Source organism: Triticum urartu, chromosome 1A (assembly GCF_056163025.1).
Source record: "Triticum urartu cultivar PI428250 chromosome 1A, HENAU_Tu73, whole genome shotgun sequence".
Lineage (NCBI taxonomy): Eukaryota > Viridiplantae > Streptophyta > Magnoliopsida > Poales > Poaceae > Triticum > Triticum urartu.
In genome coordinates, this window is record NC_141873.1 from 499,468,166 (window position 1) to 499,492,513 (window position 24,348).

Genomic DNA, 24,348 nt, shown 5'->3' on the forward strand with positions numbered 1-24,348 from the left:
GTTCTTCACCAACACCGTCACCACGCCGTCGTGCTGTCGGAACTCATCTACTACTTCGCACCTCTTGCTGGATCGAGAAGGCGAGGACGTCACCGAGCCGAACGTGTGCAGAACTCGGAGGTGTCGTGCTTTCGGTACTTGGATCGGTCGGACGTGAAGACGTACGACTACATCAACCGCGTTGATATAACGCTTCCGCGAACGGTCTACAAGGGTACGTAGACAACACTCTCCCCTCTCGTTGCTATGCATCACCATGATCTTGCGTGTGCGTAGGAATTTTTTTGAAATTACTACGTTCCCCAACAATCTCGATCTATGCCAACTCAACAAACACCTTCGGAGATACCTATAGAGCATCTTTATAATCACCCAGTTATGTTGTGACGTTTGATAGCACACAAGGCATTCCTCTGGTATCCGGGAGTTGCATAATCTCATAGTCGAAGGAATATGTATTTGACATGAAGAAAGCAGTAGCAATAAAACTGAACAATCATTATGCTAAACTAACAGATGGGTCTTGTCCATCACATCATTCTCTTAATGTGTGATCCCTTTATCAAATGAAAACTCATGTCCATGGTTAGGAAACCTTAACGATCTTTGATCAACGAGCTTGTCAAGTAGAGGCTCACTAGGGACACAGTGTTTGTTTATGTATTCACACATGTATTAAGGTTTCTGGTCAATACAATTCTAGCATGAATAATAAACCTTTATCATGAATAAGGAAATATAAAATAACAACTTTATTATTGCCTCTAGGGCATATTTCCTTCATTTCTGGTGCCAGGTTGTATCCCCTCCTCATTCCGATTGCACATGGGTAATATACTTGACCAGGGAAGTCGACGACAGCTAGTACGACTTGTGGTACGAGCACGAAAGGACGTACCTGATGTCGTCACTTGCTCTGGAGCCTTTGTTGCACAACCATACCCTCTGCATCAAGTTGGCATCCGTAGTTTGCATCTCACCGCTGAAGGCAAACATGCTAGAGTGAGAACCGCCAAAACCCACAAAAGAGCCTTCTAGCTGCATCCCATAACCTCGCCAGAATGAGTCATGTTCTTACGCAACAGATCTAGAGAAAGGAACCTGTCACAAAGACCCATCAGTTGCCATCGCAGTCCGTGGATGAAGTGAGATAGGACCACCACACATAGGAACTTGTTACCCCGTCCCAGGTAACCATTGTGAGGCCATACCACCACACGTGTCTGAGGGAGCGTCTTTTCCTTGCCGACTCCCCACAAGGGAACCCCACCGAGAAGCCGCCGCATGCTTATCACTTAGCATTCCCGCCTAGGAGTCATCATGCTGCCATGATCACTGTTGCGAAAAGCCCTATAGGTGAACCATAATTAGTGGCAGGCAGGGTAGGTTACCCGCCACAACTATTGACAATCCAGTGGCGAGCGCGAGCTAGCACCCGTCATAGGTAGGCTCTTCCAAATAAGCCCGCGGGATGGAAAGTGTAGTGGCGGGCTACAAGCTAGAGGCCATTACTGCTTTCTCATAAACCAGTGGCGGGTGTTGCCTCCCGCCCGCCACAACTACATTTTGGCATGCCGCGCCAAATAAATCCAAATTTTGGAAATGCTCCCAATGGCGGGCTGCCGTTGTCGCCCGCTACTGCTCCGCACGGACAGTTCCCCTTTCGCGCCAATCCAAATCGTCCATGATCTATTTTCATTTCCACTGTTTCATTTCAGTTAGGTCCTCTCCTCGCCCCTTCCTCACTGTCGTGCGCCTCAACTGCCACTGACGTCCCTCCGACCCGTCCGATGCTCCTTCCACTCATCCGCCGATGCGACCGCCGCCCGATCTGCTTGCCTTCGCATCACACATCAGCCTTGACCCCCGCCGCACCATTCTCTACCTCGACTGCGACCCCCGTCCTCCGCCTCGACCGTCGTACTTGCCTCCGCCATCAGGTTTGCAGCCAGAAAAGCCGCCAATGGTATACTATCTCCGTGACTAAATTATGCTCTAGGGTTTAGGAACTTCCTCTAGGTAATTTCTAGATTACATTATGATTTAGGGTTTCAACTTCAGCAACAGTACTACTTGTACATCACATAAGAGAGCAGCAGTGCAGAAACAACAGTAGTGCATCACCATTTACAAAAAAACACAACATAGGAGAGTAGTGCTTCTGTTCTTGGCACGGGTTAGTTTGGGCCAAAAAATGCTTCCTAGTTAATCGGCACAACCAATAATTCAGACTGATAGCCAATAAGTAGGTTGTCAGACCGATTAACCGGCCCTCCTAGTTAATGGACTCAAATAGCACTTTCTCGTATCGGGAGGCACTAGTAGAAAAAGGGTCAAATGTGAAGCACATTAGTGCTGGTTTGAATTTGAGCCGGCACTAATGTGACCATTAGTGCCGGTTCCAACGGCTAGGCGGGCGGGCATCATTAGTACCGGTTCGTGGGTAATCTTTAGTACCGGTTCATGCCACGAACCGGTACTAATGAGGCTGTGTCAGGCTATGGTCAGTCTGGGGCCCCCACGAAGACCTTTAGTACTAGTTCATGCCATGAACCGGTACTAGAGTTTCTTTGTAAGCTGATTTTTAGTCCCACCTTGCCAAGAGAGAGGCAGTATGATCGGTTTATAAGTCGTGAGTGCACAGACAATGACGAAGAGTTGCAATGCTCACCTACATGTTGATTAGCTTCAAGCCTTGCGGAATAGCATAGATTGCACTGAGCTATGTGCAGTGCAGTCTACACTATTCTGAATGGCTTGAAGCAAATTAACCAGCATTGCACCTCTTTTTTATTTTTAATAACTTATTAGAACTCCGGACTTCTTTTGTGTTCAGTATGCAGCATTCAAAGCGACGTCATCAATTTCCAACATGTTCTGACATCATTTTTTGTTTTTCGGTCATTTACCTAATTGTTTAGAGAGCTAAATGACCGTGAAATTGAAAATCACTACAAAATGAATCCTGAAAATATTGAAACTTGGCATGGTATCATCAATCACCCGCATAGCATGCGCGAAAGAGTAGAGAGGGTCACGGCAAAAACTGCACGCACTTCGTGTACAAACTGGACAAACTCTTTCAGAGTATCAGGGTTTCGGACGAGAACTCATCTGTTACATGGCCACTTCAATGTTTTTTAAACTTATTTGAACTCCGGACTTCTTTTGTGTTTAGTATGCAGCATTCAAGGCGACGTCATCAATTTCCAACATGTTCTGACATCATTTGTTGTTTTTCGGTCATTTACCTAATTTTTTAGAGAGCTAAATGACCGTGAAATTGAAAATCACTACAAAATGAATCCTGAAAATGTTGAAACTTGGCATGGTATCATCATATCACCCGCATAGCATGCGCGAAAGAGTAGAGAGGGTCACGGCAAAAACTGCACGCACTTCGTGTACAAACTGGACAAACTCTTTTAGAGTATCAGGGTTTCGGACAAGAACTCATCTGTTACATGGCCACTTCAATGTTTCTTAAACTTATTTGAACTCCGGACTTCTTTTGTGTTTAGTATGCAGCATTCAAAGCGACGTCATCAATTTCCAACATGTTCTGACATCATTTGTTGTTTTTCGGTCATTTACCTAATTGTTTAGAGAGCTAAATGATCGTGAAATTGAAAATCACTACAAAATGAATCCTGAAAATGTTGAAACTTGGCATGGTATCATCATATGACCCGCATAGCATGCGCGAAAGAGTTGAGAGGGTCACGGCAAAAACTGCACGCACTTCGTGTACAAACTGGACATACTCTTTCGGAGTATCAGGGTTTCGGACAAGAACTCATCTGTTACACGGCCACTTCAACGTTTTTTAAACTTATTTGAACTCCAGACTTCTTTTGTGTTCAGTATGCAGCATTCAAAGCGACGTCATCAATTTCCAACATGTTCTGACATTATTTGTTGTTTTTCGGTCATTTACCTAATTGTTCAGTATGCAGCATTCAATTTCCAGAAGAAAATAAATAGAAGAAAAGAAATAATGCAGAAAATAAAAAAACTATACAAAAAAATTACTCAAAAATAAATAGAAGAAAATAAATAATGCAGAAAAGAAAAAACTATATAAAAAACTACTCAAAAATAAATAGAAGAAAATAAATAATGCAGAAAAGAAAAAACTATATAAAAAATTTGTTGGCGCGCTGCCCAGTGGGCCTTCCAGACCTAGGGTGTGCAAATGCAGGCCCAGAAGGGCCAGCAGGCTCACAGGGCAGCGCGCCCTAATTAATTAGGCCCAGAAGCCTGCTATATAGAGGAGTTCGAAGAGGTAGCCGCGGCTGGGTTTATAAACCAGTGCGGCTGCACTTCGCGCGGCGAGGTGGGACTAAACTTTGGGGTGGCAGCGCGAGGCCTTTAGTACCGGTTGGTGGCTCCAACCGGTACTAAAGACCACCCTTTAGTACCGGTTGGAACCACCAACCGGTACTAAAGGCCTGCTCTTCCCGCCTCTTGGCCTGGCCAAAGTTGGCCTTTAGTACCGGTTGGTGGCTCCAACCAGTACTAAAGGCCTCTCCTATATATACAACACTTACGAAAATTCAGTTAGATCTCCCACTTCTTTCGTCTCCAACCTCTCGCGCGCCGCTCGAACCCGTCCTCGCCGCCCGTCGCCCGTCGTCCGTCGTCGTCGTCGCTGTCCCCGCCGCCGCCCGTCGTCGTCGCCGTCTCGCGCCGCCGCCCCGAACGCCGTGTGCCGCCGTTCGTCGTTGTCCCACCGCGGTCCCGTACGTCTCTCGCTCTCGCGTATACCCGCCATGCCGCCGTCCGTCGTCGTCGCACCCAGCCCGTATGGCGGCGCCCCCGCCCGTACGTACGCCGCCGCCCCCGCTCGTACGTACGGGGCGGCGGCGTACGGGGCCGCACACATACACACACATGCATATATACGTACACACTACACACACACATACACACACACACACATTTTTTTACTTATTTTATGTTTTTTAGAAAAGTTAATTAGATGATCGAATGTTTGATTAATGTCGAATGTTAGATGAATTAGCTAGATAGAAAATTGTCGAACTAGAGATTTGAACTAGTTGAATAATTAATATAACTAGTTTATTTTTACTAAGAAAATTATCGAACTAGTTTATTTAGGTATATGAGATTTGAACTAGTTCAATAATTAATATAACTAGTTTATTTTTAGTAAGAAAATTGTCGAACTAGTTTATTTAGGTATATGAGATTTGAACTAGTTCAATTGAAAGTGCGTTATATCGACTAGAGGGAGGGTGAATAGGCGATATTTATGAAAGTCTTCAAAACGTGAGAGTTATGAAGACAAACAGCGAAGATTATGCCTATTACTATGCAGCGGAAGTTAGATTACACTAGGCCAGCCATGGTCATGTATTCAATAGAGTGAAAGCACAATGACAAACAACTGCAGTGTAATAAGGATCAGGTAGGAAGAAGTTATGAAGCCAAACAGATCATACATTCACGTTGTGAAGACAAAAGATAGAGCAGGTATGCAATGGCTTCACAATGAGTAACAGTAAGAAAAGGAAGTGAAGATGAAACCAGTGACTCTTTGAAGACAATGATGTGTTGGACCAGTTCCAGTTGCTGTGACAACTGTACGTCTGGTTGGAGCGGCTAGGTATTTAAACCTTAGGACACACAGTCCCGGACACCCAGTCCTGAACACACAGTTCAGGACACCAAGTCCTCACCGTATTCTCCTTGAGCTAAGGTCACTTAGTCCTCGCCCAATCACTCTGGTAAGTCTTCAAGGTAGACTCCCAAACCTTCACAAACTTCGTTCACTGGCAATCCACAATGTCTCTTGGATGCTCTGAACGCGACGCCTAACCGTCTGGAGGATTCACAGTCCTCAAGTGTAATAAGTCTTCAGATCACACAGACAAGAAGACCTAAGTGATGCCCAATTTTCTCTGGCTCTGGGTGGTTAGGGCTTTTCTCCTCACTAGGAATTTTTTTTAAAGGCTTCGAGGTGGGTTGCTCTCAAACGACAAAAGCTGTGCACTGAAATCTGAGCAGCCAGTCGTTTATGGTTGTGGAGGTGGGCTATTTATAGCCACTTGGCAACCCGACTTGATTTGTCCGAAATGACCCTGGGTCACTAAGGAACTGACACGTGTCGCAACGGTCAGATTTCAAACTCTCATGGCAACTTTACTTGGGCTACAAGTATAGCTGACTTGTCCGGCTCTGGACAAGATTCGCTCTCATTGTCTTTGCTCGAAGACATAGGTTTTTGATTTAGGCATCACTTCAGTCATTCTGACTGGTTCTCCTGGACCCCACTTAACAGTACGGTGGTTCCTATGACTCAACACAAAAGAAAAAGGAACTACAAAAGATCTAAGTCTTCGAGCTCCATAGGCTTCATAACGTGTCTTCCTTTGTCATAGTCTTCAATGTGAATATCTTCATATACCACCTTTGTCTTCAATGTCTTCATACATTTTTAGGGGTCATCTCTGGTAGTAAAACCGAATCAATGAGGGACTTCTACCTGTGTTTTCCTGCAATTCTCACAAACACATTAGTCCCTCAACTAGGTTTGTCGTCAATACTCCAAAACCAACTAGGGTGGCACTAGATGCACTTACAATCTCCCCCTTTTTGGTGATTGATGACAAACTAGTTGAAGTTTTCAACGGGGAATATAATGTATGAAGTTTGTAAAGGGTAGGGAATTGTCTTCATAAGTTGCAAAGGCTCCCCCTGAAGATGTGCATATAAGTTAATTTGCTTTTGGAATGCAAATGCACATGGCAGGTTGTACTTGAGGAGATCCTCTTCAGCTTATGATGACAATCCACTATGCATGTGAAAGTATATGAAGATAATGACATGCATAATGGAAAATGGACGTCTGCAGAATGAGATAAGTGCGGAATTTATCGTCGCACATGCGGAATTTATCTTCGCAAACAGAGTGGCAAACAAGTAGCAGACGACCATCGAGTTTTAGTGTTTACAACTCAAAGAACCAAATGAAGCAAAAAAAACAAGAGTTGTAAACACGAAGCAAAATATAACAAAACATAAGGCACTCGCCCATATTGACCCGCTTGAAGACTATAAACATCATATGCTTCTCCCCCTTTTGTCAGTAATGACCAAAAAGGTTTGAAGACATAGAGTTTTCTACGTGTTCCCAGGCGCAGCAGGGTCAGTGGAGTTGTTTGGCGGTGCAGAACTTGGATGTGCTGAAGCAGATGGTGGTGATGTAGCATCATCGTCTTCATCAATGATCCTTGCAGTAACTGTGGCAGCAGATGAAGAAAACTCAGAGTCTTCAAGTGACTGTGTGTTGCGCATCACAGCCCTTCTCGGAGGTGTGGTGTCAAATTTGAAGCGCTCTGTGAAGCCATCCTCTTCAAGTTCAGCTTCAGTGCATATCATTGAGAGCCCTTTCCATGTACGACGGCACGTCTCATGAGTGACAAAAGCATTCTTGGTGGCTAGGTTTCGAAGACGATTGACATCCACCAAGAGGCTCTTCATCTGACGCTTTAGCCAGTCGTGATGCCTATCTTGCTTTTGGTGAAGGGCCACAAGAAGCTCTCGGTCAGTGAGGACACGAGCACGCTTCTTGGGTCTTGGAGCATTTGTGCTGTCTGTGGCTTCAGTAGATGCTGGTGCACGTGTAGTGCCAGCCAACGGATATACCCTGGATATGGCTTCAACACCTTTAACATTCTGCGTGAAGCTCTGGTGTTCTGCATTCTGAAGACTTATCGGTTGCTTGGCAGGCTCAGGGTATATTGCTTCAGTAGAGGTATCCACATCTGGCAAGAAGATCCGATGGTTTCGGGCAGAGGGCTGATACAAGATCGCAGAGTGCAGTTTGATTAGCCTCATCACCCAAGGAGCATAGAACTTCAAACCAAATAATTCAGAGCCTGACGCTGCAAGTTGGCGTATGAAGAAATCCTGTGCGTTGAACCATTTGCCATGAAGGATACAGAATATCATAGTCTTCATTGCACCGTCGATCTTGGCATGTGGTGAGTGTCCCTTAATGGGCCAGAGAGTCCACCGGATAATGTGATATATGGTCCTGGGCAGGTACTCTAGGTCTTCAATGAAGAACTCAGTTGGATAGGGTGCATCCTGAGGCAATGGCTTCATCATAGAGAGCATCTGACTCATATTTGGTTCAGGCCTCTGGAATATGCTCTCAATAGCTTCAGCATGTAGTTGACAGCCTTCCTCGTAGTATTCGCCAGGAGTGGGCAGGCCGGTGAGCTCAATGATATCAAATGCATTGGCTTCATGATGGACATTTCCGGTCATCCACTCCAGTACCCAAGTCTTCGGATCTCTGTTGTATCCTTTAATGTGGAGGGTGGCATAGAACTGAAGCAGAAGCTCTTCATTCCAGTGCTCTTCATCTGTGACAAACGGAAGCAGACCCACTTGCCTGAAGCAATCCAAGGCTTCCTCAAGACATGGCAGACCAGCAATGGCTTCAACCTCAAGGCGCTTGTGGGGAAAGATGCGACCTTGGTTGTATAAGATGCATGAATAATAGCTGCACTGAGAATAGCTCCAGAACCTGTCTAATACAATCCTTTCCCTTGAATAGGGGTTCTTGGAGCTATTAAAAAATGTATTGTCTGCCTTGAAGCTGTTGATGTCAAAGGAACCAAGTGCTGATGCAGGACCTGGGAACCTTGGAAGCCTTGGGACTGGCTTTTGGACATGAGGCATGTGCTCAATATGATAATCGAATTGAGGACCTGCAGCAGACTCAGGAACAGAAGTGTCTGGCTCGGTAGCTTCGCTGTCCGCTGAAGCATTTGGTGGGGCGGGCTCCACATTGGCTTCAGTGTTTGTGGTGGGAGCCGCAGCATTTTCTTCCTCCACTTGTGTAGTGGGAGGGACAACCTCAGGCACGTTCTCATGGAGAACTGCATCTTGATGGAGCGGGGAAGTGGGTTCTGGTGGTGCTTCTTCATTGTCTTCGGCTGATGCAGCCGGAATTTCTGCAGTATGGACTTGAGGCCGTGGACCTTTGCGAAGCCTACGGAACGCAGACGACGCTTGCGGGGTCGGAGTGGGCTGGACCTCAAAGTCTTCTTCCTCCTGAGGGCGATCTGCCCATGACTCATCATGTGCCATTGGCGTCAGAGGACGACCAATACTGATGAGTTCGCTTGTTTCAGGCTGAGGAAGGGCTGCATCATCTTGCGCATTGTCTTGACGATCAATGTCTTCAGCAGCAATGGGGTCGGCTGCTGGAATATCTTCAGCTTCAGGAGCCTCTGTGGGAGCAGGCTCATGAACTGTCAGTCGTCTTTCTGCATTGGGGTGAATGACAGAAAGGGGTTCAACCATCAAGGGCTCTGTGGGAGCAGCCCTAGATTTCTTGGTCTTGCGCTTCTTTTTGCTGGGGGCAGTAGGAGAGGCTTCAGAGCTCTTCCTTTTTCTGGCTTCAGCCTCTGCAGTTCTTGTCTTCTTTAGCTCTGAAGCTGTTGACCGGCTCTTTGGCTTCGAGCCAGTCGTTGCAGTGGGGAAGACAATTTGAACCGCTTCTTGCCGAGGTGCCTCTGGTTCATTCACAGCAGACTTCTTCTTCTTCTTCGCGGCCATCTTGGGGTCGATGCCAGGACGCCCAAGTGCCTTGCGCTTTTTAGCCTCGTTGTAGGCTTGAACACATTTTTCTGCCAAAGACTTCATCCTTTCACGCGAGCCCTGAGCTTCAGCCCGCTTCTTCAGAAAGTTTTCTTTGAGCTCATGCAGCATGATTTTGAAGCTCCTCACTTCCTGCACGCTGAGGCTGGCCATGTGCTTCTTGAACTGAGCCTTTTCATGATCAATTTTCTGCTTCAGCTTAACAATGCGCTGAGCAATGGCCAGTTCTAAAGCAATTGCGCCTTGGAAGGCGACACTGAGGCCAACTGGCAGCTGCAGATCATTGAAGCTTATGTCTGGTGAGTCAAACCATTCATCGATGAAGCTGTGGATGATGGCGACATCAAAGAGAGGCAGATTGTTGAAGATTTCAGCTTCTTCTTTGCTTTTGATAAGCTGCTCTAGAGCGTCATCTCCCAGATCTTCATCGCTTGATAGATCAATGGCTTCGCTGCGTAGAATGGCAGCAGCAGTGAGCTCTTTGCCTGTGTGTTGCTGGGGCTCCTTTTCCTTCTGGGGCTTGGAGACGCGGGATACGTCTTCAGACTGCACACTGACTTCAGGAGGTGCAGTTTTCAATGGCTTCGCCCTTGAGATTTTTGAGGCAGGGGCCGGCTTTGAAGCTTTTGGTTTCTTCGTCTGCTTTGGCTTCGGCACAGCAGGAGCTTCATCAGACTCGGAGTCAGCTAGAGGGTCATTCACGGCAGCCCCTTGTACTAAGATGTGAGTGATCAGGCCCTCAAGATTGGCAAAAGGACCGATGATATTGGGTTCGGCGTCGCGTGTGCCATCTGCCCTTGGTGAGGAGGGACCAGGGTTGAAGTCTAACCCGAATTTCTTCTTGTTTAGCTTCGCTGACTTTTGGGCAAACTGAAAGTTGCGCTTGAAGAGATTGTCGTCACGACACCAGAGGAGTGACGACGGATGCGCATCATCAGGCTATGGTCCTCGGACCATGCATGGGTAGAAGCCTTGCGCAATGGCTTTATCTTTGGTTCTGGGTAAGAGGTTCTTGAAACGGATATCCCCCCATGGCCTCTTGATGGCATATTTCTCTGCATACTCCTGAGTGACGAAGCGGTATTTGAACCACTGTTTTGCCCAATAGCGTCGAATCCATTGGATTCGGGTCTTGCGCTGCCCATAGCTCTCTTCTGGATCTGTTTTGTACATTTCTGCCAAGTCTTCAGGCAGATCTTTGGAAGTTCCCTCACGTCTCTGTCTGCCCCCCTTCCTTGCTGCTGCTTCTGAAGCCATAAACTTTAACTTGAAAGGCTTCAAAACTTTCAAAGGCTTCAAAGGCTTTCCTTTTCTGGACCAACAGGAAGTGGCTTCAGGAGAGTTTATGTGATGCTGTAGGAATTCTGCAAATGAATGCAGACTATGAGAACCGAAGGATTCTCCCACGGACATGTACCTGTGACAGCATTAAGGTGCGAGGGAAGGGGAAGAGGTCATATGCATTCTCAGAAGGTTTTTGAAGATTAATCAGTTTAGAAGACATTGACCTCATCGTGCGAAGACATTCACTCATAGATAAGAAGTAGGTTCCAGATTTGTACGAACCCACAGATCAGTACAAGTGAGGAATCTAACTACTTTATGAAGCACAAGTGAATATACTAGGCATGTTATGAGATGCAGCGAGAGATCTAACTAGTGTGAAGAGAAACTTCTTATGGTAGAAAGTGACAGAACCATGAGATCAAAAGAGGCTGTAAAAAGAAGTTTTATTTACCACACTGGAACTGCTAGACGGAAGGGAGTGGATGCCGAGCAGTTCAGTCCTCCGTGCCCTAACTTGGCGACGGAAAACACCTACGGCGACGGCGGAGAGGACGATGTCCGCGGTCGGCGTGAGGATGGCGTTGGAGAGGTTGCGGCAGCGAAGCACTTCGTCTCCCGCGTCGTCGAGTGCTAGCGGTGGCGCTAGGGTTCATGCGAGGGTGGAAGAAGGAGATAATGACCGCGGTAAGTGTGAATTTATAGACTCAGGGGCGGCACTATGCTATTACACAGGTGCCCCTGGCGGTTCGCATTTGAGGAACGCGTGGCCAGTTAGCGAAATTTTGGGGTTTGTTCCACGTCCCACGCGCGCCTAAATAGTCGGGCGGTCGTTCCTGCTTCTCCGGATTTTATGTGGAGGAATGAGCATTAAAAACGGACTTTATGGTTGTCTCTATATCTTCAGCTGACAAGGACACAGTGAAGACATTCGACAGTTTCAATAGAATGCATATGACTTAGAGAGATAGAATTTGAGATAGAAAGCATAGAGAGATTAGGGTCCGATCACATTCACTTAGTTAAAAAAATTCAACCAAGAAGACATAGCTATAAGTGAATGCTGTAGAGGACAGAACACTAGTATGTATATATCTATATAATCAACGTAGTGAAGATAATCATGAAGACATGTTGAGTTCTAAGCCAAACCAAATGTGAAGATATTGCAAGGTAACGCCATGAGTGAAACACTTCAAAATGGAACGTTTGGTGGTGGCGTTACCCACCGTATAGGAAGTATTAGACCCAGACACGGCGCACAATTATCGTGGCGCTCCGAAGTCAAATTCCACATTAATGTATTCACACTTAGAATGTATGTTTTCATTGATTGAAGATATACTTTACTTTGTGTGTTGCACATCTAAGTCGTCAATATGCATAAGTGTTAGGATGTGTGCCTGATCACAGGACATTTGAGGATTCCAAGATATTTAGCTCACACCGTAACTTGCAAAATCTCTTCTCATCCAAGGGCTTGGTGAAGATATCTGCTAATTGCTCTTCAGTGTTGACGTGTATGATATCAATGTCTTCCTTCACAACATGATCTCTGAGAAAGTGATGACGAATTTCAATGTGCTTTGTCTTCGAGTGCTGAACTGGGTTGTTGGCAATCTTGATGGCGCTTTCGTTGTCGCAGTAGAGTGGCACTTGCTTCAGATGAATGCCACAGTCCTTGAGTGTTTGCTTCATCCACAGAAGCTGAGCGTAGCAAGATCCAGCAGCAATGTATTCAGATTCAGCAGTGGAGAGAGATACACAGTTCTGCTTCTTTGAAGACCAACATACAAGTGATCGTCCCAGAAAGTGACATGTGCCTGATGTAGACTTGCGATCAACTTTGTCACCAGCATAATCAGCATCCGAAAATCCAACCAAATCAAAATTTGAGCCCTTTGGATACCATAATCCTAGAGTTGGGGTGTGAGCCAAATATCGAAGAATTCGCTTCACAGCTAAGTGATGTGACTCCTTTGGTGCCGCTTGAAATCGAGAACACATGCAAACACTAAGCATAATATTTGGCCTAGATGCACATAAATAAAGCAAAGACCCAATCATGGAGCGGTATACCTTTTGATCGAACTCTTTACCATTGTCGTCAGGTCCTAGATGATGTTTGGCTGGCATTGGTGTTGTGAAGCCTTTGCAGTCTTGCATACCGAACTTCTTCAGGCAATCTTTGAGATATTTCTCTTGAGATATGAAGATGCCATTGCATTGTTGTCGTATTTGAAGACCAAGGAAGAACTTCAGTTCCCCCATCATGGACATCTGATATTGCTCTTGCATCATATATCCAAACTCTTCACTGTATTTCTGATTGGTGCAGCCGAAGATAATGTCATCCACATATATTTGGCACACAAACAGTTCACCATCATATGTCTTCGTGAAAAGAGTGGGATCCAGGGAACCAGGTATGAAGCCTTTGCTCTTCAGGAAGTACTTGAGTGTGTCATACCAGGCCCTAGGGGCTTGTTTGAGGCCATACAGTGCCTTGTTGAGTTTGTATACCATGTCAGGATGTTTTGGATTTTCAAAGCCAGGTGGCTGTGCTACATACACTTCTTCTTCAATCTTGCCATTGAGAAAGGCACTTTTCACATCCATTTGATATAGAAGTATGTTATGATGATTTGCATAGGCCAGCAGTATGCGTATAGCTTCAAGCCTTGCCACAGGAGCAAATGTTTCATCGAAGTCAATGCCCTCCACTTGAGTATATCCTTGAGCAACGAGACGAGCTTTGTTTCTGACAACTTGAACATGCTCATCTTGTTTGTTGCGATATATCCATTTAGTGCCTATTATGTTGTGCTTCCGTGGATCAGGACGCTTAACCAGTTCCCATACATTATTCAGCTCAAACTGTTGAAGCTCTTCTTGCATAGCTTGAATCCATTCAGGTTCCATGAAGGCTTCTTCAACTTTCTTGGGTTCTGAAATTGATACGAATGAGAAGTGCCCACAGAAATTTGCTAGCTGAGTTGCCCTTGAACGAGTGAGTGGACCAGGTGCATTGATGCTGTCAATTATTCTGTCAATCTACACTTCATTTGCAACACGAGGATGTACAGGGCGAAGACTTAGCTCTTGCTGATCTGCATTGTTATTGGGAGGAATGTCTTCAGGCTGAGCATTGTCTTCATGTTGATCAGGTGCTGAGATGATAAGTTCTTCTTCAGGATGAGATTCAGAAGGTATAATCTCTCCAGTTCCCATAAGCTTGATTGATTCATTAGCTGGAACTTCATCTAGCACATTTGGCAGTTGCTCTCTTTGTGAACCATTTGTCTCATCAAACCGCACATCCACCGTTTCAACCACTTTGTAATGGAAGAGATTGAAGACTCTGTAGGAGTGTGAATCCTTTCCATATCCAAGCATAAAGCCCTCATGTGCTTTTGGTGCAAACTTTGTGGTGTGGTGTGGGTCCTTGATCCGGCACCTTGCTCCAAATACTCTGAAGTAACTAACATTTGGCTTCTTGCCAGTTAGGAGTTCATAAGATGTCTTGTTCAGAAGCTTGTGAAGATAAACACGATTGATTGTATGGCATGCAGTGTCAATGGCTTCAGTCCAGAATTTTCTTGGAGTCTTGTATTCATCTAGCATTGTTCTGGCCATCTCAATGAGTGTTCTGTTCTTGCGTTCGACGACGCCATTCTGCTGTGGCGTGTACGGAGCCGAGAATTCATGTGTGATGCCCAAGGTATCAAGATATGTATCAAGGCCAGTGTTCTTGAATTCAGTGCCATTGTCACTTCTGATGTGCTTTATCTTGGCGCCAAAATTGTTCATTACTCGATTGGCGAAGCGTCTGAAGACATCCTGCACTTCAGTCTTGTAAAGGATTATGTGCACCCAAGTGTATCTAGAGTAATCATCAACAATCACGAAGCCATAGAGGCAAGCAGTGGTATTAAAAGTTGAGTAGTGAGTGGGACCGAAAAGATCCATGTGGAGCAGTTCGAAGGGTTGTGTGGTAGTCATGATTGTCTTCGAAGGATGTTTTGCCCTTGTCATCTTCCCTGCTTCACAGGCACCGCATAAATGATCTTTCTTGAACTTGACGCCCTCGATGCCTATGACATGCTTCTTCTTCGCAAGGGTGTGGAGGTTCCTCATGCCAGCATGCCCAAGCCTCCGATGCCAAAGCCAGCATTCTGAAGCTTTTGCAAGAAGACATACTGCAAGTTGTGGTCCTACTGAGAAATCTACCACGTACAAATCACCTTTCCGATACCCTTGAAACACTAGAGACTTGTCAGTTTCCATTAGTACCAGGCAACGATATTTTCCAAACATTACGATCATATTCAAATCGCAAAGCATTGAGACTGACATTAAGTTGAAGCCAAGGGATTCAACAAGCATGATTTTATCCATGTGTTGATCCTTTGAGATTGCAACTCTACCTACACCCAATACCTTACTTTTACCAGTGTCAGCAAATGTGATGTGGCTCTTGTCGGATGGACGTAATGTTGAGTCCATAAGAAGGCTTCTTTTGCCAGTCATGTGATTTGTACATCCACTGTCAATAATCCATTCTGAAGACTTTGAAGTTGCTAGTGTCGTACCCTATAGTGCAGTTAGGGGGATAGGCTTCACGAAGAGAATTGTGAAGCATAAACATTTGACGAACCAGTGGGTTATGAAAACTTAGATCCAGATTAGGACTAATAGGGAGAGTAGCATGCGGTTCAGGAACGAAGTACATAATGATGCCATTTGGGCATTTTATCTTGCGCCCCACAAGATTTTTAAGGTCCCCGGCAATAGCATCAGAAGATTTTGTTTTTCTGCTGGAGACCTTTCCCTGCAAAAGAGAGTTAAGCTTTCTTAACCACCCACATCTTCAAGGGTGGCTTAGAAGCTATAAGTCTAAGTGCAGCATCTGAGAATTTTGGCTTTGAAGCCTTAGCAAACAGTCTAGCAGGTGGACAATAATACTCATAGGAATAAGCAGAATAATTTTTGGTCATATGAACATGACAGTTCGAAGAACCGCTCTCATATTCGTATGCCTGAGTATGGTTTCCCTGCAAAACATTTGCGTTAGTGTGACTCGGGTGAGTCCTCTGTTTGTATGAAGCCTTTGGGCCATATGAAGCCTTTGGTCTGAGGTTTGTCTTCTTCAAGTGAGGTGTCATGAAGACATTCACAAGAAGATTTTCCAGACATTTTTTCGGAACCCAGATCTTCTTCATAGGCGGTCCATTCCTGCAGTTAGTACCAATGTACCTGGCAAACACTTCACCATTCTGATTCTTAAACAGTTTATAGTTTGCATCAAAGGATTCATCAATGATAATGGGGTTAGCACAAGTGAAGCCAGATAAATTGGATGGATCTGCTGAAAGTTCCTTTGCAGCAACCCATGTGGTTTTGGGGTACTGCTCAGGTTTCCAGTAAGAGCCATCTGCATTTATTTTCCTCACAAACCCAACACCCTCTTTCCTAGGGTTTCGGTTCAGAATCTGCTTCTTGAGGACATCACATAATGTCTGATGTCCTTTAAGACTTTTGTACATCCCTGTTTAAAGCAATGTCTTCAACCTAGCATTCTCATCAGCAATAGCAGTGGTATCCTCAGCAGAGGGGTTAGTTACCACATCAATAGTTGAAGATATTGGAACAGCAGTAGCAGTGGAACATTCAGCAACAGAAGTAGCATTATCACGCTCAATGCATTTAAGACATGGTGGTTCAAATCCTTCCTGAGCGGGACTGATCTGTTCGGCGTGAAGTGACTCGTTTTCCTTTTGAAGATCTTCATGAGCCGCTCTCAATTTCTCAAGTTCTTGCTTCCTTTGAAGATAATCATAGGAAAGCTTTTCATGAGTCGTTGAGAGAGTATCAAGACGATCTTCAAGTTCCTGATACTTAACGTGAAGATTTTTTATGTCTTCAATTAAGGATTCAGATCGAGTCATTTCAGCACCCAACAGATCATCGCTTCTGTCTAACAGTTTTTGAATATGTTCCATAGCTTTCTGTTGTTCAGTTGCAATTTTAGCAAGTGTTTTGTAGCTGGGTTTTGAATCACAGTCAGAGTCATCGTCACTAGATGTTTGATAGCGAGTAGTGCGTGAGTTTATCTTGGCACCGCGTGCCATGAAGCAGTAGGTAGGAGTGGAGTCGTTCTGGTCATTTGCATCGGCGTCGGTGATGCAGTCATTGTCTTCAGTGTTGAAGATGGACTTGGCGACGTATGCTGTAGCCAGACTCGCAATGCCAGAATCAGACTCCTCCTCAGACTCCACCTCCGCCTCCTCAGAAGCGGACTCCTCCTCTGAATCCATTTCCTTGCCAACAAATGCACGTGCCTTGCCAGATGAGCTCTTCTTGTGTGATGAAGACTTTGAGGAAGACTTGGAAGAAGACTTTGAGTATTTCTTCTTCTTCTTGTCGTCAGAATCATATTCCTTGCTCTTCTTCTTCCTTCTGTTCTCATTGTCCCATTGTGGACACTCAGAGATGACGTGTCCAGTTTTCTTGCACTTGGGACATGTTTTCTTCTTGTAGTCATGAGCAGAAGCTTCATCATTCCTTGAGCTTGATCGTGAAGATTTTCTGAAGCCTTTCTTCTTGGTGAATTTTTGGAACTTCTTCACTAGCATTGCAAGTTCTCTTCCAATGTCTTCAGGATCATCAGAACAGCTGTCAGATTCTTCTTCAGATAAGGAAACAGCTTTTGCCTTCAAGGCACGAGTTCGCCCATAGTTTGGACCGTAGATATCTCTTTTCTCAGAAAGCTGAAACTCATGTGTGTTGAGCCTCTCAAGTATGTCAGATGGATCGAGTGTCTTGAAATCAGGACGTTCTTGAATCATCAGGGCTAGGATGTCAAACGAACTATCAAGTGACCTCAGCAGCGTCTTGACGATTTCATGTTTGGTGATCTCAGTGGCGCCGAGGGCTTGAAGCTCATTTGTGATGTCAGTGAGCCGATCAAATGTGTGCTGGACATTCTCATTGTCATTTCGCTTGAAGCGGTTGAAGAGGTTGCGAAGGACACTGATTCTTTGATCTCTCTGGGTTGAGACGCCTTCATTGACCTTGGAGAGCCAGTCCCAGACCAGCTTGGATGTCTTCAAGGCACTCACACGGCCATACTGTCCTTTTGTCAGATGGCCACAGATAATATTTTTGGCGGTAGAATCCAGTTGAGTGAACTTCTTGACATTAGCAGCAGTGACACCTTCTCCAGCCTTGGGAACGCCGTTCTCGATGACATACCATAGGTCGACGTCAATGGCTTCAAGATGCATGCGCATCTTATTCTTCCAGTAGGGATATTCAGTTCCATCGAAGACGGGGCACGCAGCGGAGACTTTGATTATCCCTGCAGTCGACATAGCTAAAACTCCAGGTGGTTAAACCGAATCACACAGAACAAGGGAGCACCTTGCTCTGATACCAACTGAAAGTGCGTTATATCGACTAGAGGGGAGGTGAATAGGCGATTTTTATGAAAGTCTTCAAAACGTGAGAGTTATGAAGACAAACAGCAAAGATTATGCCTATTACTATGCAGCGGAAGTTAGATTACACTAGGCCAGCCATGGTCATGTATTCAATAGAGTGAAAGCACAATGACAAACAACTGCAGTGTAATAAGGATCAGGTAGGAAGAAGTTATGAAGCCAAACAGATCATACATTCACATTGTGAAGACAAAAGATAGAGCAGGTATGCAATGGCTTCACAATGAGTAACAGTAAGAAAAGGAAGTGAAGATGAAACCAGTGACTCTTTGAAGACAATGATGTGTTGGACCAGTTCCAGTTGCTGTGAAAACTGTACGTCTGGTTGGAGCGGCTAGGTATTTAAACCTTAGGACACACAATCCCGGACACCCAGTCCTGAACACACAGTTCAGGACACCAAGTCCTCACCGTATTCTCCTTGAGCTAAGGTCACTTAGTCCTCGCCCAATCACTCTGGTAAGTCTTCAAGGTAGACTCCCAAACCTTCACAAACTTCGTTCACTGGCAATCCACAATGTCTCTTGGATGCTCTGAACGCGACGCCTAACCGTCTGGAGGATTCACAGTCCTCAAGTGTAATAAGTCTTCAGATCACACAGACAAGAAGACCTAAGTGATGCCCAATTTGCTCTGGCTCTGGGTGGTTAGGGCTTTTCTCCTCACTAGGAATTTTTTTTAAAGGCTTCGAGGTGGGTTGCTCTCAAACGACAAAAGCCGTGCACTGAAATCTGAGCAGCCAGCCGTTTATGGTTGTGGAGATGGGCTATTTATAGCCACTTGGCAACCCGACCTGATTTGTCCGAAATGACCCTGGGTCACTAAGGAACTGGCACGTGTCGCAACGGTCAGATTTCAAACTCTCATGGCAACTTTACTTGGGCTACAAGTATAGCTGACTTGTCCGGCTCTGGACAAGATTCGCTCTCATTGTCTTCGCTCGAAGACATAGGTTTTTGATTTAGGCATCACTTCAGTCATTATGACTGGTTCTCCTGGACCCCACTTAACAGTACGGTGGTTCCTATGACTCAACACAAAAGAAAAAGGAACTACAAAAGATCTAAGTCTTCGAGCTCCATAGGCTTCATAACGTGTCTTCCTTTGTCATAGTCTTCAATGTGAATATCTTCATATACCACCTTTGTCTTCAATGTCTTCATACATTTTTAGGGGTCATCTCTGGTAGTAAAACCGAATCAATGAGGGACTTCTACCTGTGTTTTCCTGCAATTCTCACAAACACATTAGTCCCTCAACTAGGTTTGTCGTCAATACTCCAAAACCAACTAGGGTGGCACTAGATGCACTTACATCAATAATTAATATAACTAGTTTATTTAGGTATATGAGATTTGAACTAGTTCAATAATTAATATAACTAGTTTATTTTTAGTAAGAAAATTTAGGTATCTGAGATTTGATGATCTAATTAAAATATTATTTGTTAATGAGTTTTTCTGTTTATTTAATTTTTTATATATTTTGAGTTTATATAAATGTTAGATTAATGTCGAATGTTAGATGAATTAAATAGAAAAGTTAAATATATAGTAATGTCAATTGTTAGAGATGAATATAGTTAGATATATTAATGTCAAATGTTAGATGAATATATATTTGGCTAGATATTAATTAATGTTAGATAGTAATAGGTGTTTAATGTTTCACCTATATGAACATAGGAAATGTCATCTGACGACGAAAAAGATTTCATTATGTGCGAACACTGTGAAGACCAGCGCGGCCTGTGCGACAGAAATTTCCTTGTTGATGGTAGGCGCTTCAGCATCAAGCTGGATGAGACATTCGAAGTTGATACAGTAAGTCATTTTGTCAATTATTATTTGAATGCAAAACTTATGCTTCATTTGCTTCAACTTATAATTTTGAATTTTCACTATTCTACTAGCGCATCCCCTGCCATGCAAGAATTTTTGTCTTGGATAAGATAGGTTTTAGTGCTATAGATGATATGGAGGTAAAGAGAGTTTACTTGAAGACGGAGCATGGGTATACTTTCAATGTCAAATTATATAATGGAGACACATACACCCATTTTGAATGCAAAACTTGGCAAGCACTATGCAAGGCTTATGCATTTGAGCCTGGTATGGTTGTCACCTTTGATATTCGTCCGGAAGATGATATTGAAGGTAATATAGACATCTGGATCGATGTGCAAACGCCTCCAGTTCTACCATTATGTGAGTTTTTCTCAACCATGCATGCATATGTTTATGTCTTTGATACAGTTTATTCAAAAATAGTTGACAACTAATTTGTATTGTCAGCTTATTTCGATTCAAGCAAACATGTCTGGCGCTTGGTAGACAGGACCTACTACTACCCCGGGGCTCAACTAAACTGCGAGGAGATAAGTCATTATGTTTCATGGCTTGAGGATCTTAATACTGTCAAGACAAAAAAAATTACTGAACTTAGAAATGTTAGTACTCAAAACGTGCGACCAATGGTGATCGTATTGAACTACGGTCACATCTATAATCGAAAGATGGTAAGATTTTAACTATTTGTCCTTAATTAGTGCATCTTTTGCATACATTATTTTTGAAGCTAAACTTTCATTGCTTAGTATATTAATTACTATACGATGTTCTTCAACAGGGACTTCCGATGACAGTTGTGCCTCAGTGGATCGAGACTAAAGGTGACATGTCAATGGTTAGCTTACGGCCAAGATATCCTACATTGCACATGAGTGCATTCAGGATTTCTAAAAGCGAAGAATGCTTAATAGTGAAAGATTGGAGCAAAATTGTTAACGATCGTAGAGAAGTACTAGGGGGCAGCAAGGAGAAGCGCAACCCAAGATTAGGAGACAGATTCATCTGCATGCTCCAGTATGATGAATCGGGAGAGCTATACATGTTCTATGTTATTCTACGTGAGAGGGAGCAGCACTAGTTCATGCTCTTAATTAGTGTCTCATGTCCGTGTCCTGAACTTCGATGTTGGTGATGATTATGTTGAACTCGATGATATCTTTGCTTCTGTTACAAAGTGAATGTTTCCTTTTTAAGCTAGCCAGTGTTGGTGATGATTAGATAGCTAGCGGTAATGACTATGATGATTAAATAGTGGTAATTAGACGACTACGATGATTTTTAGCTAGCTAGAGTTTATTTATTTATTAATATGCGATGATGATGATGATGATGATGATGATGATGATGATGACGACGACTACAACTCATTATAACGTAAAACAATCCTAAATTAAATTGATAACACAAATTTAATTGAAAAATACAAAATAAAACAAAAACCCACAAACATTTAGTACCGGTTGGTGTTACCAACCGGTACTAAAGGGCTCCCGGCCCCCGGAGCTGGCTCGTGCCACGTGGTTTCCCTTTAGCACCGGTTCGTGCTGAACCGGTACTAAAGGGGGGGCCTTTAGTGACCACACTTTAGTGCCGGTTATGGAACCAGCACTAAAGGGCCTTACAAACCGGTGCTATTGCCCGGTTCTGCACTAGTGAGGTGTCCGAATATTTGGAACATTGCTAAATATGACAAGTGACAATGATGTTTGAATTTTCTTTCATATGAGAAGTGCATGGGCTTTGTGTTAGTCATAGGGATTTGAAAAAGAGTGACAAAGTTTTGGTGAAACGTTGATTCATTTTTGTTACATCAAATTTCCATCACTCAATATGTTAACTTTTTAAGCAAAGTTCATGCCGAATTTCATTTCTGTCACTCAATATGCGGGCATTGTAATTCTCACGTTGTTCAATATTACTTTGTAAGCTTAGCTATGACAATATTGTTTATTTTGCTTACATGTGATTGAAATTGAGTTAATTTTTCTTACATATGACAAGTACATGGGCTTAGCATGTTATTCACAGGGATTTGAAAAGGAGTGACAAAGTTTTGGTGAAACGTTGATTTATTTCCGTTATGCCAAATTTCTGTCACTCAATATGTTAACGTTTTAAGCAAAGTTCACGCCGAGTTTCATTTCCGTCACTCAATATGTGTGGCATTGTAATATCTCACATTGTTTTATATTACTTTTGTAAGCTTAGCTATGACAATAGTGTTTAATTTGCTTACATATGAATGGAATTGAGCGAAATTTTCTTACATATGACAAGTGCATGAGCTTAGAATGTTATTCACATGGATTTGAAAAGGTGACAAAGTTTTGGCGAAACGTTGATTCATTTTCGTTTCACCAAATTCCTGTCACTCAGTATGTTCAATATTCAGCAAAGATCATGCCAAATTTTCTCGGACCCTTCTTAGACAGTTCCCCTTCTCAATATTACTTTCATAAGCTAGTATTCATGTCAACCATTTACAATTGATAAGTGCTTCACAATGATTATTAGGGATCATGAGACGTAAGATCTGCCATATCTGCAAATGTCCATGTATGGACAGTATGGAAACTGTAGTACAATTCGGCCTCTTCTTGAAGAAGGGATTTAAAAAAATTAGTGATAATGGTCTTTAACGTCAATTAGTATTCAATTCTAACCATTTGTATAATTCTTTTACGGACTTCATTGTTAATTATTGACCGCTACATAGTGTATCCCATGCAACGTAAGGGTTGACTTCAACAATTTATACGGTAAAGTTATGTACTTTGAGGTTGATGAGGAACGCACATTCGAACTGGATGTGCATAAACTAAAGGATATAACCATCACATTTGGCGAGGGATGGAAGCAGTACATTGCACATAATAATTTCATCGGAAGAGAGTACATAGCCTTTTTCCTTGAAAGGAGCGGTCAACAGGTTAAGGACATTGTATCTCTCCAACAACCATGATGAGGTTGATGAAGAAGATACGATGACCAGGATCATGAAGATAGCCAGGATGACCAGGATGATCGAAACAACCAAGATAACAAGGACAGTCAGGATGATGACGGAAGCCAGAATGATGAGGTTGAGCAAGATTATGAGGATGGTCCATTCAATTTTGCAATTTTTCTCTCAAAGAATGAACAAGCTTACTCAGGAGGAGACCATGAATGTCATCGCGATGTTACCATCCAGTGTGGCCTTTTTGGGGAAGCCCTTTGTGCACCGTTAACTAAATCTTCAAAAAATTCATCCTGAGATGTTTTGTACTCTTTCATCTTTTTTTGTTCATAACCAAGTATGGTGAGATGTCTCACATTGCGTGCTCTCTATTTGCTCTTAATGATGGGGATTTCAGAAGTTACATGTGAAGATGTTTCCGCAGTGGACATCCCCGTCGTCGGCACCACTGGAGTACGCCCTGGACCAACAGGGCGTGTCACCAACGTTCAGTACAAGACGGAATCAGACAAGCGCATATCCTTCTATGATTCCGGTTGGCGGTAGTTCATGACAGGAATGAGAGAACTAAGGGTCGACACACTTGTGATAATCACCATAAGGAAGAGCAACCGCAACGACTTGCAGATGATGTTGGTCGTTGACCATGTTTAGAAATAAGGTCTAAATCATGAATATATTAGCTGATGAACTGTTAGTTAGTATGTTAAGATGGATGTGATATATTGATGTTTGTTTCTTAAGTCGAACAAATTTGAAGTGTTACTTAATTAGTTTGTCGTTTATTTCCAAAAAATAATTTAAGTCTGGTTCGGTTATATTGAGAATCATATCACTACGTGAATTAACTTTATGGAAGTAATATTTTGTCAACACACAATGCCAACAATTGGTGTCCTCTTTCGAGCCTAGCCCTCTAGTGGCGGGCGCTAAGGAACAACCGCCACTTCAAACATGACATCTGTGGCGGGCAACAACAGCGACCTATGGCGGTCATTAAATATGCCCGCAACTTGAAGTAATGTACCAGTGGCGGGCGCGTGCCCGCCACTGATGCCATATTAGCAGTGGTGGGAGAGGTCAGTGGCGGGCTGCCTTGAGAGTCTGGCCCGCC

General features: G+C 43.8%; 1 pseudogene; it reads left to right on the forward strand.

Moving 5' to 3' along the window:
• Nucleotides 1-1,813: 1,813 nt before the first annotated feature.
• On the forward strand, nucleotides 1,814-23,505 carry LOC147991956 (uncharacterized; annotated as a pseudogene).
• The last annotated feature ends 843 nt before the right edge of the window (nucleotides 23,506-24,348 follow it).